The sequence below is a fragment of the Triticum aestivum genome, chromosome 5B (assembly GCF_018294505.1).
Source record: "Triticum aestivum cultivar Chinese Spring chromosome 5B, IWGSC CS RefSeq v2.1, whole genome shotgun sequence".
In the NCBI taxonomy this organism is placed as follows: domain Eukaryota; kingdom Viridiplantae; phylum Streptophyta; class Magnoliopsida; order Poales; family Poaceae; genus Triticum; species Triticum aestivum.
The window spans coordinates 638,493,023-638,508,559 of record NC_057807.1 but is presented as its reverse complement, the minus strand read 5'-3'; the positions used below and the strand labels follow the sequence as shown (position 1 = coordinate 638,508,559).

Genomic DNA, 15,537 nt, shown 5'->3' with positions numbered 1-15,537 from the left:
ATGTTGAAGTCTTTTGTGGGAAAGATAAATATCCTGCTGATTTTCTTGTTCTTGGTTCCCCATAAGATAACTTTTGCCCCATTATATTTGGTAGACCCTTCTTGAATACTGTTAATGCTAGAATTGATTGCAAAAAGGATGTTGTCATGATTGGCTTGGATGATATGACTCATGAGTTTAATTTTCCTAAATTTCGTAGACAACCCCATGATAAAGAACTGTCTAGTAAGGATGAAATTATTTGTCTTGCTTCTATTGCTGTGCCTCCACCTAATCCTTTCGAACAATATTTGCTAGACCATGAAAATCATATGTTCATGAATGAAAGAAGGGGAATAGATGAAGTATTCATTAAACAAGGTCCTATTTTGAAACACAACTTACCTATTGAAATCCTAGGGGATCTCCCATCACCCAAGGGCGATCCCCTGTTTGAGCTTAAACCATTACCTGATAATCTTAAATATGCTGATCTTGATGAAAAGACGATATATCCTATTATTATTAGTGCTAACCTTTTAGAGCAGGAAGAGGAAAGATTATTGAAAACTCTGAAGAAGCACCGTGCTGCTATTGGATATACTCTTGATGATCTTAAGGGCATTAGTTCCACTTTATGCCAACACAAAATTAAGTTGGAAGAAGACGCCAAACCAGTTATTGATCACCAATGAAGGTTAAATCCTAAGATGAAGGAAGTGGTAAGAAAGGAAATACTAAAGCTCCTAGAGGCAGGTATAATTTATCCCTTTGCTAATAGTACGTGGGTAAGTCATGTCCATTGTGTCCCTAAGAAAGGAGGTATTGCTATTGTTCCTAATTATAAAGATGAATTGATCCCGCAAAGAATTATTACAGGTTATAGGATTGTAATTGATTTCCAAAAATTAAATAAAGCTACTAAAAAGGATCATTACTCTTTACCTTTTATTGATCAAATGCTAGAAAGACTATCCAAACATACACATTTTTGCTTTCTAGACGGTTATTCTGGTTTCTCTCAAATACCTATGTCAGCGGATGATCAAGAAAAGACCATTTTCACTTGCCCTTTCGGTACTTTTGCTTATAGATGTATGCCTTTTGGTTTATGTAATGCACCTTCTACTTTTCAAAGATGCATGATGGCTATATTCTCTGACTTTTGTGAAAAGATTTGTGAGGTATTCATGGATGATTTCTTCATTTATGGATCCTCTTTTGATGATTGCTTGAGCAACCTTGAATGAGTTTTGCAGAGATGCGAAGATACTAGTCTTGTTTTGAACTGGGAGAAGTGCCACTTTATGGTTAATGAAGGCATTGTCTTGGGGCATAAAGTTTCTGAAAGAGGTATTGAAGTTGATAAAGCTAAAGTTGATGCCATTGAAAAGATGCCGTGTCCCAAGGACATCAAAGTTATAAGAAGTTTCCTTGGTCATGCCAGTTTTTATAGGAGGTTCATTAAGGACTTCTCCAAAATCTCCAGGCCGCTAACTAATTTATTACAAAAAGACATTCCTTTTGTCTTCGATGATGATTGTGTAGAAGCATTTGAAATACTTAAGAAAGCTTTGGTTTCTACACCTATTGTTCAGCCACCTGATTGGAATTTACCTTTTGAAATTATGTGTGATGCTAGCGATTATGCTGTAGGTGCTGTTCTAGGACAAAGAGTTGATAAGAAACTAAATGTTATTCAATATGCTAGTAAAACTCTAGACAGTGCCCAAAGAAATTATGCTACTACTGAAAAAGAATTTTTAGCAGTTGTATTTGCTTGTGATAATTTCAGACTTTATATTGTTGATTCTAAAGTAACTATTCACACTGATCATGCTGCTATTAAATATCTTATGGAAAAGAAAGATGATAAACCTAGACTTATTAGGTGGGTTCTCTTGCTACAAGAATTTGATTTACATATTATTGGTAGAAAGGGAGCTGAGAACCCCGTTGCAGACAACTTATCTAGGTTAGAGAATGTTCTTGACGACCCACTACCTATTAATGATAGCTTTCCTGATGAATAATTAGCTGTCATAAATGCTTCTCGTACTGCTCCATGTTATGCTGATTATGCTAATTACATTGTTGCTAAATTCATACCACCTAGTTTCACATACCAAAAAAGAAAATGTTCTTCTATGATTTAAGACATTACTTCTGGGATGACCCACACCTTTATAAAGAAGGAGTAGATGGTGTTATTAGATGTTGTGTACCTGAGCATGAACATGAATAGATCCTACGCAAGTGTCACTCCGAGGCATATGGAGGACACCACGCGGGAGATAGAACTGGACATAAGGTATTGCAATCTGGTTTTTATTGGCCTACTCTCTTCAAAGATGCTCGTAAGTTTGTCTTGTCTTGTGATGAATGTCAAAGAATTGGTAATATTAGTAGACGTCAAGAAATTCCTATGAACTATTCTCTTGTTATTGAACCATTTGATGTTTGGGGCTTTGATTGTATGGGACCTTTTCCTGCCTCTAATGGGTATACACATATTTTAGTTGTTGTTGATTACATTACTAAGTGGGTAGAAGCTATTCCAACTAGTAGTGCTGATCATAACACCTCTATTAAGATGCTTAAAGAAGTTATTTTTCCGAGCTTTGGAGTCCCTAGATACTTAATGTCTGATGGTGGTTCACATTTTATTCATGGTGCTTTTCGTAAAATGCTTGCTAAGTATGATGTTAATCATAGAATTGCATCGCCTTATCACCCATAGTCTAGTGGTCAAGTAGAATTGAGTAACAAAGAACTTCAATTAATTTTGCAAAAAACTGTTAATAGATCTAGAAAGAATTGGTCCAAGAAACTTAATGATGAATTATGGGCTTACAGAACTGCATATAAAAATCCTATGGGTATGTCTCCATATAAAATGGTTTATAGAAAAGCTTGTCACTTACCTCTCGAACTAGAACATAAGGCATATTGGGCTATTAAAGAACTCAATTATGATTTCAAACTTGCTGGTGAGAAGAGGTTGTTTGACATTAGCTCACTTGATGAATGGAGAACCCAAGCTTATGAAAATGCCAAACTGTTTAAAGAAAAAGTTAAAAGATGGCATGACAAAAGGATACAGAAGCGTGAGTTTAATGTAGGTGACTATGTGTTGCTCTTCAACTCTCGTTTAAGATTTTTTGCAGGAAAACTTCTCTCTAAATGGGATGGCCCTTACGTTATCGAGGAGGTCTATCGTTCCGGTGCCATAAAAATCAACAACTTCGAGAGCACAAATCCGAAGGTGGTGAACGGTCAAAGAATCAAGCATTATATCTCAGGTAACCCAATAAATGTTGAAACTAATGTTATTGAAACCGTAACCCCGGAGGAATACATAAGGGACACCTTTTAGAACGTTCCAGACTCCGAAAAGGAATAGGTACGTGGTACGATAATTAAACCGACTCCAAATCAATTTTAATAGCAGTATTTCTCCGTTTTGGAATATTTAAGAAAATAGAAAATAAGAAGTAGTCTGGGAAGGACACGAGGCCTCCACGAGGGTGGAGGGCGCGCCCTACCCTACTGGGCGCGCCCCCCTGCCTCGTGGGCACCTCGTGTGCTCTCCGCACTCCGTTTTCTTGTACAATACTTCTTTTGATCGGTAAAAATTCATTATATAATCTCCTGGAGGTTTTGACCACCGTATCACGCAAATATCCTCTGTCTTTGTTTCGAGCTATTTTTCCGATAGATCTAGATCATCATGACGTCTTCAAGCGCCCCCAAGGATAAGTTCTTCGAGAAGGTCATCAATCCCTACCTGGCAGAGGTGCTGCAACACCCTCAAACCATTGAGATGCGTGAGGGGGTGCTGCACATCCGCGATGTTGAGGGACCAAGGAGGATCGGAAGCGTGGAGACAAGACTTGAAGCAATGAATCAACAAGTTTTCAAGTGCCAAGGGATGGTGGAACACAGACTCAACGCCAACCAGATGATGATTGCGGAGTTCACCAACAAGCACAAGCTGGATGCCAAGGACATTGGGGAAACCATCTTCAAGCTTCATGAGAAAATCGAGCACCTCCAAGCCCAGATCTGTGACCTGCAAAACCAAAACTTTGAGTATGAATATAGATTCAAGAGGATGAGTTTGGCTGCAGATTTGAGGATCCTGGAGACTCGATCATCTTTCTATGATGGGGAGCCTATGCCTTGGAAGATGGAGGACAAGCCTACATCATCAACAACACTACCTTCTTCACCAACAAAGGAAACATAATCACATGGATATGGGCACTCCCCTTGGCAACTGCCAAGCTTGCGGGAGGTGCCCCGGTATCGTATCACCATCACACTCCTATCTTTATAGTTTTTCTAGTTCGATCCTTTTGGTAACATCTTGATCTAGTAGAATAAAGTTTTGATACGAATTAGTTTTGAGTTTTGCTTTGTGATTCCTCTATGTAATCGAGTCCGTGAGCTATCTATAATAAAGATTAGTGCTGAGTCAAGGGCTTTACTATCCTGCTACGATCTTGAGAAAATAGAAAGAATAAAAAGAAACAAAAGAAACCATGTTGATCTTATGGATAGTAATGACTTCACACATAAAGAGTCACTACTAGGGAAAAGCCTAGCAGCAACGCGGGTTTTAGGCCTATCAGTAGCGCGGGCAGGAGCGCTACTGATAAGGCGCTACAGCTAATGCTTAGCAATAGCGCGCCTGGATCCACGCTACTGCTAAATTGACTTAGTAGTAGCGCTTCTTCAGGACCGCGCTACTGGTAATTAGTAGTAGCGCTTCTACTTTCCCGCGCTACTACTACTATTTAGCATTTTATTTCTTTTTTATTTCATGTTGTATTCATACACCTTTACACAAGTTTTCATACAACAGGAATTTAGAGATTGTTTTTACATCATAATGAGTTATTACATCACGGGGTGAAAGAACCGTGGACTAGTTTCAAGTGGATGTCCATCCACTTGAAACTAATCCGCGGTTCTTTCACCCAATGATATAATAATATCATCATCATCATATCATTAACAACTTATCATCATAATACATCATTGTCATATAACACCTCCTCAAGATCATCGTTTTCATCAATGACATCACATAGCAAATTGGTCACTAGTCGTAATCACAAGTACTCCTCATTATCAACTCTAACACATTACCACATAATAAACATATTGTACCTCATAGGACCTACTACATTCGATTAAGACCTACTACATTTTCTAAGGTAAAATAGCAAAAAACAAGATAGCCCCTGCCTCTCCATTATGGAGAATGGAGATTAGCCTGTCTCCAATTCTTGCCTTTCGCTGAATGTTACTTCCAAGAACCTCCTTGCGAATGTCCGTACATTTCTTCCATTCTTTGATGATCATGTGTTCACCGGTTTTAGAAATTCGATATGCACAGGTGAGCTCCCTAGATTTACCTGGCATTATGTTCAGAACTAAGAGGCGACCATTCAGAGACATAAGATGAGGCACACAATCCATCAGGAGTTTCTATTGAAAAACATAATAATAACTTCGTAGTTAGCAATGATGTACTAGTTTTAGAAGTATGCAAAAGATGCACGGATGTCGTAATAGTAAAAAATCTTACCAGGGTATCTCCAGAGAAGTTACCCTGGTTCAACACATGCACTAGTGGCACGTATTCACCATAATTTGGAGGAGTTCGATAATAGTTATTGTAATTCTCAAGAAGAGTACAAAATGCGATCAGATGATTTTTCTCCTTATACGTTAATTCGGTACCATCGGTGTAGTGGGTTTTATCTACCATCTTCCGCACAGTCTTTGAAGAATCAAAATAAGCTGTCAATGGAAATAAGCTATCAACAATTTTGAAATAAACAATATAAATTAGTTAATAACTATGTTTGAGAAACTCACATAGCGGTACAATCGGAAGCGTATCAACAAGGACCCAAATGTCCATATTGTCTTGCTCGATGTCAGGATCACCAAGATCCATGGTGACAGTCATACCCTCATAAAAACCATACATTTTGCAAAGTGCTTCCCAATTTTGGCAACCAAAATGGGTTACGTTCTGAGCATTGCACAGATTTACTTCAAAATCCATATCATGATGGGTCCTTAGGTGTATTTTCTTTGTTTCGAAATTTTCATGGTCTTCAAAACCCATCCTCTCCAAGACATAGCGTCTTGCATGGCATGGGATAAGCTAGTCGAATTGTAAAATATGAAAATTAGACGTTAAAATAGTTGAAGTCATGCTTAATTACGAAAGAACACTTGTCGTTGTTGCGTACCGTTTCACAATCGAAGGTCTCCTCGAGCTTAATGCTGAAGCGCCGATCTTCGTCCAGCTGAACGAACCTGTCGCACATACCTCGATCGTTGTGGCACCAGCTACACTCCCCCGGGAGACTGTCATCGTCCGAGTACGACATTTCCTACGTTCATAATTCAAAGATTAAACTTGTACATATTCTAGCACAAGTCATGCCAGAATTCACGAAAAAATCCGGCATGACCTTTGCTAAATAAGGACATATCGAGCGCCTGAAATTTGCCGGAACGGAAATTAATCAACACTCCGGCAAAACATAGGCCACTCGGAGATGTAAACTGAACATGAACGGCCACTTGGGCAACCACATATCCTATTTGAGCAACAACACAAGATATACAAGGATATTTGGCTGGTCTCACCTCGATGTCGGAGGGGGTCGGTGACTGGGACGACGGCGGGGATGTCGGAGGGGGTCGGTGACGGGGACGACGGCGGGGATGTCGGAGGGGGTCGGTGACGGGGACGACGGTGGTCACCTGAGAAACCATATAAGTTATCACTAATACATCCCGAATAATTGCTTAAACTAAAAAATGACAACAAATATGACATGTTCAACTAGTTTTATTAATTCAACTAGTTCTTACTAAATATAAACTTACTATAAATAGAAAAAAAAACTAGTTCTTTCTAAAAATAAAGTAGTTCAACTAGTTATATTAATTTACTTAGTAAACTAGTTCAACTACAACTAAAAATCTAGTACTAACTAAGCAACATCTAGTTAACTAGTACCATCACTACTAGTAATTAACATCTACTACTACTAAAATCTAGTACTAACTAAGCAACATCTAGTACTAGCTATGAACCCTAAATTAACATCTACAACTACTAAATCTAGTACTAACTAGTGGCAAGGGGTGGGGGCGACGGAGAGGTAGCTAGGGGCGGCGAGGTCGAGGGCGGTGGGAGGAGGGCTGCCCACGGAGGAGGGAGGAGGGGCGGCCGCAGGCGGAGGGAGGAGGGCGGCAGCGGAGGAGGGAGGGGCGGCCGCAGGCGGAGGGAGGATGTGCGAGGAGGAGGGAGGAGGGACGAAAGGAGGGGAGTACCTCGGCGGCGGACGAACGAAGGCGGCGGCGGCGGCGACGCACGACGACGGTTATGGGCACGGGGGGCGAGAGTGAGAGTGTGAGTGAGGGCCGCTCGTGCGCGTGGGGATAAGGTCGGGATAGTTGTAGCGCGTTTGCCAAAACGCGCTACAGCTAATCTGAATAGCAGTAGCGCTTTGCACATAAAACGCTACTGCTAAGTGTAACTATAAAAAAAACACGTCAATGCAAAAATACATTGGCCATCAATGATCTTTTTGTGTACAATCTGAATTGTCAATATGAGTCCTATCCAGTAGGAACCGGAGAGGACTCATATTGCGGCCACAAATTTTACACATAGAGTTCAGTGAAGACCAACTGGTTGTGGTAGTTTCAGAAATAACATATTTAAGGTGGTAAACACCCTGTTCACGGAGCGATGTGGGACTAAACTTGTGGGCTGATCTTAGCAGTAGCGGTTTTCCTATAAGCGCGCTGCTGCTAACTTCTATAGCAGTAGCGCGGTTCAGTATAGTGCGCTACTGCTATAACTAGCGGGGGGGGGCGAGGTCATGGAAATTATAGCAGTAGCCCGGTTTGTGGTGCACGCGCTACTGCTATTTTCCTGTCAGCAGCGCGTTTCTCTAACACGTGTTGCTGCTAAGTAGCAGCAGCGTGGTATTTTATGGAGCGCTGCTGGTAAGATTCTGTGTATAGGTTTTTCCCTAGTAGTGAGTATGAGGCATACAAGTTGTTGAGAGTTGGCAAACATAGTTTTGGTCATCGTTGCAATTAATAGGAAGTAATAAAGAAAGAGAGGTTCTTACATGCAAATATACTATCTTGGACATCCTTTATGATTGTGAGCACTCTTAAAATATGACATGCTAAAAGAGTTGATGTTGGACAAGGAAGACAACGTAATGGGTTATGCTTTCTCACATCTTAGTTAAAGTATATTGTCATGGATGCCTTTCCCCCTCATGCTAGCCAAATTCCTTGCACCAAGTAAAAATTACTTGTGCTTCCGAAATACCCTTAAACCAGTTTTGCCATGAGAGTCCACCATATCTACCTATGGATTGAGTAAGATCCCTCAAGTAAGTTGTCACGTTGCATGCAATAAAAATTGCTCTCTAAATATGTATGACTTATTAGTGTGGAGAAAATAAGCTTTATACGATCGTGTGATATGGAAGTAATAAAAGTGACGGAATGCATAATAAAGGTTCATATCACAAGTGGCAATATAAAGTGACGTTCTTTTGCATTAAGATTTTGTGCATCCAACCATAAAAGTACATGACAACCTCTGCTTCCCTCTTCGAAGGGCCTATCTTTTGCTTTATGCAAGAGTCAAGGTGATCTTCACCTTTCCTTTTTATTTTATCCTTTGGCAAGCACCTCGTGTTGGAAAGTTCCTGATACATATATCCAATTGGATGTTCGTTAGCATGAACTATTATAGTTTACATTACCCTTGAGGTAAAAGATTGGGAGGCGAAACTATAAGCCCCTATCTTTCTATGCGTCCGATTAAAACTCCGTAACCACAAGTATTGCGTGAGTGTCAGCAATTATGAAAGACTAAATGATAGTTGCTTATGTGGACTTGCTGAAAAGCTCTTATGTTGACTCTTTCATATGTTATGATAAATTGCAATTGCTTCAATGACTGAGATTATAGTTTGCTAGTTCTAAATGAAGTTTCTGAACCATACTTTACATTGTGAATAGATTGTTACTTGAGCATCGGAGGACAAGCCTGCATGTCCGTATTTTATTTTTATCGACACCTCTATCTCTAAACATGTGGTCATATTTTTCGATATCAGCTTCCGCTTGAGGACATGCAAGGTCTAAGCTTGGGCGAGTTGATATGTCCATTTTGCATCATGCTTTTATGTCGATATTTATTGCATTATGGATTGTTATTACACGTTATGTCACAATACTTATGGATATTCTCTCTTATTTTACAAGGTTTACATGAAGAGGAGAATGCCAACAGCTGGAATTCTGGGCTGGAAAAGGAGCAAATATTAGAGACCTATTCTGCACAACTCCAAAAGTCCTGAAACTCCCGGAAAGTCATTTTCGAAATTAATAAAAAATACTGGCAAAGGAATCAGTGTTAGGCGGCCCACACCCTGCTTACGAGGGTGGGGGCGCGCCCACCCCCTAGGGCGCGGCCCTGCCTCGTGGACCCCCCTGAGAGGCCTCCGGTGCCCATCTTCTGCTATATGAGGTCTTTTATCCTGGAAAAAAATCATAAACAAGCTTACGGGATGAAACTCTGCCGCCACGAGGCGCAACCTTGGCGGAACCAATCTAGGGCTCCGGCGGAGCTATTCTGCCGGGGAAACTTCCCTCCGGGAGGGGGAAATCATCACCATCATCATCACCAACACTCCTCTCATCAGGAGGGGGTCAATCTCCATCAACATCTTCACCAGCACCATCTCCTCTCAAACCCTAGTTCATCTCTTGTATCCAATCTTTGTATCAAAACCTCAGATTGGTACCTGTGGGTTGCTAGTAGTGTTGATTACTCCTTGTAGTTGATGCTAGTTGGTTTATTTGGTGGAAGATCATATGTTCAGATCCTTAATGCATATCAATACCCCTCCGATTATGAACATGAACATGATTTGTGGGTAGTACGTTTGTTCCTGAGGACATGGTAGAAGTCTTGCTATAAGTAGTCATGTGAATTTGGTATTCGTTCATATTTTGATGAGATGTATGTTGTCTATCCTCTAGTGGTGTTATGTGAACGTTGACTACATGACACTTCGCCATTGTTTGGGCCTAGAGGAAGGCATTGGGAAGTAATAAGTAGATGATGGGTTGCTAGAGTGACAAAAGCTTAAACCCTAGTTTATGCGTTGCTTCGTAAGGGGCTGATTTGGAACCACATGTTTCATGCTATGGTTAGGTTTACCTTAATACTTCTTTTGTAGTTGCGGATGCTTGCAATAGGGGTTAATCATAAGTGGGATGCTTGTCCAAGAAAGGGCAGTACCCAAGCACCGGTCACTACACCACGGTCAAGTTTTGGCGACACATCAATCTGTTGGCATATGGTACCTTTGCCGACACATAACTTGTAGCTAACACATATGCTGACAGAAGATTAAAGAGTCGGAGGACTTGCTGTGGGCAAAGGCATTGCCGACAGAAGTTCACTTGCCGACACATTTTTAGTTTCCATACACCCTACCTACACCGACACATGGTCAGTCTGTGTACACCCTACATATGCCGACACATGGTCTGTCTGTGTACACCCTACCTATGCCAACAGATGGTAAGTCAACATACAACCTACTTATGCCGACACTTGGTCTGTCTAGTAAGGTCTTTAGCATTGCCGACACATGGTTTGTCTAGCTATGGATGTACTTCGGCCGACACTTTCTCTGCATGGGTAGAGGTGTACCTTTGTCGACAGTTTGTCTGTTGGAATGTTTTTCCCAACAGATTAATTGTTGATAAGATGATGTACAGCCAAAACAACAATTGGATACTGCTCTGATTTAAATATTATACAATGCTCAAATGTTATACACAAAGAGGATCAAGATGAACACATATTGCACAAGCATTGATAATATGTTCACAAACATACATATACATTGATCAGAAGTTCAAAAACAAGACAATCTTGACAAAGCAAAGTTTGGCCATTTTAACCACCATCCAGAAAACACAAGCCACATAAAAGGACCACTATTTACTGTTCTAAAAGTGTTCAGCCACTAAATGGTCCAAAACACTTAAGTCACACCCATGAGCACAAGATATATGCTCCAAAACACTTGAAGTAGCAAATGGTCCAGAACACACATAAGATTCACGATCACAAGTTGGCTGGTCCAAAATACTCGAAACAGCCAAATGCTGCATAACACTCCGAAGTCATCACATCCATGCGCAGTAGGTGGCTGAGTACCTGAAAATATTCCACACGATCTTAATGATAAGAGTCTAATGAAAATATGCTCAGTTAATATCTAACATAAGTGCAAATATCATTTTGTATTGACACCTAATTAAGACAGACATGTATCAAATGTTTTATTCCAAAGTGGATTCATAAAAGTTATTAATAATATGGAGGAAATTGTCACCGGTCAAATTCTCATATGTTCAAACTGAATGCGACTGCCAACATAAATGTGTGGGTGAAAATAAATGGTCAAATTCTCATATATTCACCCCAATGATTTTGTGCACTTCAAAATTTGAAAATAAATGTGAAAAACAATTGTGGTCGTATGTTATCTGATGAACTAGAATTAAAATGTAGAGCTTCAAACCAAAAAAACTGCAGTATGTGAAGTTCTGTATATGCCATGTCATCTTTAGATTGTGACCATCAAAGTGTTAACACCAAACTAATTAGAAAGTAGGCCAAGGGACTGCAAGCATGTCTTACATATATGCTAACTACTAAGCAATGTATATGAGCATCAGATTACATCATGTGATTTCATATTTTTAATTTTAAAACTGCAGTATGTGGAGTTCAGTTCTATATACAAGACACAAAAAGTAATCTAGTGATGCTATTTCTTATGCCTATTTCTTATATACAAGACACAAAACATACTCACATCGCTTATTTCTTATGCAAACTATTCCAGTTCATAGGCTGCTTCTTCCACTGCATGTTGCTCTGAAAAATGTGAAGACATGCATCAACCACCCTGTAAAAATGAAAACTATGTTTAATAATATAGATAACTCGGCTGACCATCAATCAAATTAGAAAGCAGGCCAAGGGACTGCAAGTTGTATCCTTGGTAAGTTTAATGGATGAACTTTTCAAATGCACAAATGATGTTCAGGTAATATTAGGCCATCACCAAAATAAACACGAATATCTCATAAAAGCACCATGTACGGAGATTATTAAGATTTAAGTACTGCCTTATTCTTGAACTAAATCGTCATTATTATTAATTCAAGTTCTTATCTTCCCGCTGCTTATAGTCAGAATGGGGTTGATAGGCTACAGTTAGTTATAAATCTGCTCAAACCACGAACTATCCATCTTTTCCATTTTAAACAGACATGTTAGAATTAATAGCCTGGCCTATTAGTGATTGATGCTACACCAGTCCCCCTCCAACAAGCAGGACAGCAGACACGAACCTTGTTGTTTTGGTACCTGCCACCACCACCAGCAGCGTACCGATTAGGTCCATAGTTCACAACATTATTATATGGCACTTGTGGAATTATCATATACCCAACAAGAAACAGCGACAGGGTACCTAGGGAAACCAAGGCCTGGATATTTTGAAGTGAAAGAAGTGACTAAGAGAAATAATTATGCCATATCTGCAGGGTGAATCCAGCTATAAATATCACGAATGCCAAGGGAATGTCTAGCTGCACATGTCAATATATCCCAGCATTCTCAGTTGTGACATTCTAAATGGTGTTGTGACTTGTGACTTGTTTTTAGAAAAAACATGCTAAATGCTATATTCTTCAAAGCAAGAAAGGTATTATGAGAAGGCACCCCATTTAAGCAAGCAAGAAGGAGAGTGGTAAAATTAGAACTAAAAAGTGGTGAAAATTCTGGATTTACCTGCATATGGAAACGGGGAGCTCAAATTAGCTGGGTAGTGAACATCCTCAGACAACTTGCTTAATATCAAATATATGGCTCGCATCTGACTGTTTAATGGTCCTATGATGGTAACACAAATGGAGATTCTACTTAACACCAATACTTATTACCACAAGTAGTTAGACAGTAGTATCTGACACATAAATATATCTATCTTCTATCTCATCTGGAAAAAAAGAACAGAAAGGAACATGTTATTTACCTAGACAATGTTGGCATTATAGGCAGCCCGTTAAAAAATTCATCCCCTACTGCATACTTGATAATCCAACAATATTTATAAAACGCTGAGTATGCAGTGCTAAGCTTACGATTATCTCATTCTGCATTTGCAATTTGATAATTTACAGTTGCAAATTTGTCCAATGAGAATATTTCACTTCAGTCCTTTGACTGTGCAACTTACTTTTTTATAGTGAGTTATACATTTATCAAACCTGCTATAAACTAGGTTGGAATCTAATTTTCTCCCAAAAAAATTGAAACCGACCCAACCATCTATAGCATCAACGAGAGCTTATAGCCTACATGCTAGCTACAAAAAGAAGTGTTACTCCAGAATTATTATTTATTATAGCAATAGCATCAGTATAGCAGGTTACGCATATATCTGATTAACTCATCATGCCGATGCAGACCTAGAATTCAGAAATTTGCAAGCTTAGAATTCAGGAACTAAAGTACCATGTCCCTCTAGCCATCGATCAGGCCAAAGAATTAGAAACATTAACAAGGTATGAATCCTTTGCTTCTCAGTACTATATGGATCCAACTAGTAACCTTCGTAATACTATACTCTTCTTAAACAAAAAGGGGCTGATTACGTGAGCAGGGATCAGGTTATGCTTCAGATCAACAACATGTCCAAACCACTCCACAGTAACTACCAACAGTACAACTCTCAAGTTGCAGCAACCTAGCAGTTCGATCTACTAGAGACACAGGGAAGAACAAGAACAAAGAAAACAAATCGGGGATCCCACCATCGGTGCATACCTAACAACGCACACCCCCTCCAGCCGGAGGTGCTTCCGTAGTTATGGAGATGCTGGCGCTTGCAGATGGCAGTCTCCTACGCTGGTTGGCGGCGGCGCTAGAATATCTAAACGGCATTGACTTGGTCTTTGGGTGGGGAAGGGGGGGTTGGGCGTGCTCGGTCAAGGCGACGGCGGACGGAGCTGCCGGCGGCTGTGACTCCAAGGAAGGAAGGATGGGATGGGGTCGGGGAGACGGGGACGTGGAATGGGGTTGGGGGCGGTGGACGGAAGGATCTCGAGGTCGGTGTATCGGCGGCTGCGACCCCGGCGCCGTGGTAGGGAACATGTGTCGATGGGGTGGGGGGAAGCGTGAAGACGATGGCAGCAAGGACGAGGGTGACGCTGGAGCGCGAGGACGGCGACGGGAGGGCGGCGGGGACATAGGTGGTGGAGCGCCGGCAGGGCGGCGGGGATGGAGTGCGGCGGCGGCGGTAGGGAAGTGGGGATGGAACGGGGATGTATTTGTGTTGGGTACTGGATTTCAAGGGTTAAGTCAAAATTGGGCCGCCGCGCAGCCCAAAAATTTTCCCGACCAGCCCGCCAAGTCCTGTTCTCGCGCCTAAGTCAGCCTCGATTGTTTCGTGGCTTTGCTGCTTGACACGTGTACACATACGCCGACACTTAATTTGTGCGCGTACACCCTATCTATGCCGACACTTAATTTGTGTCCATACACCTACCTATGCCGACTGTAAATCTGTTAGGCCTAGATATCTGCCAACGGATGATAAGTCGCTATATGGTTGCCGACAGATACATAGTCGCTAAGTGATCGCCGACACATAATTGGTCAACTATTGTGCACACTTACCGACAGATGATTTGAGGGCCAAGCTTCGGAGCTACGCCGACTGATCTCTTGTAGGGATCAATGGGCCTTTCCCCACAGAAGTGTGTCACTTAAACTCTACCGTGGTGTAGTGGGTCCACCCACATATTAAATTATCAAAGTAACGAACGCGAATCATATGAACATGATGAAAACTAGCTTGACGATAATTCCCATGTGTCCTCGGGAGCGTTTTTCTCATATAAGAACTTCTCCAGGCTTGTCCTTTGCTACAAAAAGGATTGGACCACCTTGTTGCACCATATTTACTACCCGTTGTCGGTGTCAAAACCGGCGGATCTCGGGTAGGGGGTCCCAAACTGTGCGTCTAAGGCTAATGATAATAGGAGACTGGAGACACGATGTTTACCCAGGTTCGGGCCCTCTCGATGGAGGTAATACCCTACTTCCTGCTTGATTGATCTTGATGATATGAGTATTACAAGAGTTGATCTACCACGAGATCATAGAGGCTAAACACTAGAAGCTAGCCTATGATTATGATTGTCCTGTCCTACGGACTAAAACCGTCCAATTTATATACACTACAAAAAAAGACACATCCATGACATTTTGGGCCGAACGGATTTTTTTCTGTCATACATATGACACTTCTATGACGATAATTGTGACAAAACCCAGTATCATCATAGTGTGGTGGGCTCCTACTTCTATGACAAAAAATTATGACAGAAAAT

General features: G+C 40.9%; 1 long non-coding RNA gene across 1 annotated transcript; it reads right to left on the bottom strand.

Moving 5' to 3' along the window:
• Positions 1-10,856: 10,856 nt before the first annotated feature.
• LOC123113815 (uncharacterized) lies at positions 10,857-14,464 on the bottom strand. Its single transcript, XR_006456227.1, has 4 exons — positions 13,970-14,464; positions 12,932-13,033; positions 11,949-12,041; positions 10,857-11,284 (listed from the first exon to the last, which is right to left on the bottom strand). It is a non-coding gene; the product is annotated as an uncharacterized lncRNA (long non-coding RNA).
• Between the last annotated feature and the right edge of the window lie 1,073 nt (positions 14,465-15,537).